Below are 3,568 nucleotides of genomic sequence, written 5' to 3' on the forward strand. Positions count from 1 at the left end.
ACCCCCCCCCCCCCCCCCATTGTCATTAAATCGATGGTACGGTCTAATCCATCCACCTTGATTTGCCATCATATTGATGGATGGAATTCCAAACAATATCATTTAATGAAAAATAAAAAATCAACTATATGTATTTAATATTTTGAATCATTTATACAATTTAAAAATTTAAATATATAAATCATATGTAATATAATGAAAGTGTTATAAAAAAACATAAAGTGAAAATAAATAAAAAAATTTTCATGGTCTATATATTAGATAAAATTTCCATGAAATATTAATAATTAACTTTAAATATTCTCAATTTAAAAAAGTTATTCAAACTCTAAACTCAATCATTGAACTTCCAATAGGAGGTTAATATATTACTAAAAGACTTGTATGCAAATATCTGCTTAAATTAATTCTAAAAAATTTTTAATTGCTCTCATTAAATTCATCGTTATTTATGCAATCCTATATTTCTTCAAATATTCTTATCTACTGAATATGATATTAATATTGATTATATTAAGTACGTCTTTACAAATTCTACGTCCTCAAAAATATATTTTTATTTTAACAAAAAACTTTTATTTAAATTTTTATGGAGTTTAATTAAATTTTATATAAGCTAATGTTAAATTAAAAAGAATTATTATGTTTAACATAAGTTAAAAAATAAACTAAAGTTATATTGATAAATTACCGTATAAAATTAGATTCATCAAATTTATTTTATGAATTCAATAAAATATTGCAATATAGATATTTTTATCTAACAATTTATTCATTTAGTTCTAGAAAACAATAAAAATTCGAAGTAAATTTCAAAACGGTTGAATTCTTAGACAAACTTTTAGACGATTTCTTTTTTAATAAATTTATTTTATATTTAATATATTCAAAATATATTCATTTCTGATAAAACCTATTTTTATTAATTAAATAACTTGTTGGGTTTATAGCTAGTGATGTTTTATATTTTGTAAATGATTTTATTCTCTTAATTGATAGGCGATTGATAAATTTTTTAATATTTAATATTATGGCTCATAATCGTGGATAATCCAATATTATCCAGTATGAGTAGATTATAATGTAGTAAGTGTCAATTTAATATAGTCGTAATTTTATAAATTTTCTTAATGAGTTTTTATAAGAGTATATGAGTAGATCAAATATATTTTTATGACATATTTTGCAAATAGGTAGAAAAAGAAATGCTTGGCTTTTTTGTCATGTGACAAATTATTATCAAGTTCTGATACAATCAATCATTTTTGTTGAATAATTATTTATAACCAAATCTACGATATTATAATTTAAGGAAATTTCGATAAAAATATGCATATAAATAAAAAACATACATATGCACATTCATTTAATATTTCTATTTATAATAAAAGTTTATGACAAACCACATCAATATAATACATATTCTACTTTAAATTTCTGTTAAGTTGTTTAAATTTTTAGAATAATATCAAGATACAATTCAAAATACATTTTTGTATTATTTTTCAACGGTAGTAAAAACAATTTTTTACAATTTATAAGGTAAGCAGTTATACAATACTAACAAATACTAGCATGCTTAGAATACAAAATATTTATTCTTTAATAAAAAATAATATAAAAAAGTTTACAGCTAAAATTTACTTGTATGAAATTTCACTCTTATAAAATTGATAAAGATGAATTTTTTATTAATTTCGTTTATTTATTAATAAAGCTTTATATCAATTTTATTAAATTTTGTTAATCTAAAAAGAAGAGAATATTTATTTATTTTTCATAGAATTTACTAAAGCAAATAAAAATAATAAGTTAAATTTAATTAAAAGAGTATATTACTATAAATAGAAGATCATTAAAAAATCAAGTCAAATTCATAAGAATTTAATAGTTACTTTTAATAAAATAAAATATATTCTTTAAAAAGTATATGTTGCAAATTATATATTATATCTAAATATTAATTAAAATCTAATCTAATTAAAATAATTAAAACTGAAATAATTATTTGAAAATCCGTACTATATAATAATTATCGATAATCTCTTAAATTATAATTCTACTTTAATTAATAAATTAACATTTTTATAATTTAATTATTATAACTTAAAATATTTTTAATTTATCAATTAAAGTTGTCTAATTCAAGAGATCACTAATATAAATTATTATTAATTTATTTTAAAATTAAAAAAATGGTTTTTATTTTAATTTTTGTTCAAATTTCAAGCAGTATAAATTATTTTCTCTCTAAAATGTGTTAAAATTAATCTTTAATACAGAAAATTGTTATTAAAAATTTTACACTTTCTTAAATAAATGAGTGAATTAAATTTAAATATACAAACCAATAGATTGAAAAATTTAATATATGTAAAATAATTTACAATATTTCAAGTTAAATTATTAATAAATTTATAAAGTGAATAGAATAATATCTTTATTTATTATAATTTAATTCTATATTTAATACTTATCTATTGATTTATTACTGTAATAGAATAGGTTTTCTTGCAAATATTACTATTGATACATAACTACACATAAATTATTTTCTTATTTAATAATTCGATTAAAAAAAATCTCTTTAATTTTTTAAGTGTTATTTAAAATAATGTTTTATAGTGGCTACTAAAAAGATATTTAAGGTTGGATCATTATACTATTGAATGATGTAATTGTTTTAAATAAATTTTATTTCTCAATAACACATATAATAAAGGTAAAGACTAGATTGAATTAAGATTGGTCGCTATTCAATGATCAGCATTCAAAGACAATCCAAATTTTTAAATTCATCTATTAAAAATTAGAAATCGATATATTTATATGCTACAATTAAATTTGGTAATCCAAGTATATTCCTAAATTTTGTTGAATATTTAATTGTTTGTTAAATGGGTTATGCGTATGGAAAAATGCGCAATCTAAAAGCAGTCGGAAATACTAGGCAAGAAAAAGATGGCGATGTAATGAATCCTTTTTTTGTAGGTATTTAAACATATACTGCAAGGGATGCCGTAGTGCGCAGGTACATGACATGGGGGTGTTGAACTGGCAGCGGTTCGATTCGGGGATGTCGGCGGACTCCGACCTTCATAGCCGAAGAGACCCGAAAATCTACGAAAGTAGCCGAGTATAGTCGAAGCGACGCATGTTGCCCAAAGAATATTGAAAAGTCTATACTCAGTCATGACTCTGCCATTGCTTAAGAATGTAATTTCGGTTTATGGGTATCGCACGAACTTAAAATGCTAATGTATAGAATACAATTTTGTAATTGCAAATTTTTCTTGAATTGTATTACACAAATCCGATTATTTAATAAGTGTTCATATTAATAGTGTATATTTTGTATAGTTTTTAACTATGTACAGTGAATCAAAATATAGCCAGAAGTATTTGCTTCATAAAAAAAACATCGAGTGAAAGCAAGTCTTGGATTTTGACCTCACACGAGTGAAAACCTGTATTATCGTTGATAGTATGGTTACAAAATCTTATGTGGCATTACAATGCACTGACTAATTATATATGCCGTTTACAAATAATTTAATTTTAAATATTT

The sequence above is a fragment of the Ceratosolen solmsi genome, unplaced genomic scaffold, assembly GCF_000503995.2.
Source record: "Ceratosolen solmsi marchali unplaced genomic scaffold, CerSol_1.0 scaffold19, whole genome shotgun sequence".
In the NCBI taxonomy this organism is placed as follows: Eukaryota; Metazoa; Arthropoda; class Insecta; order Hymenoptera; family Agaonidae; genus Ceratosolen; species Ceratosolen solmsi.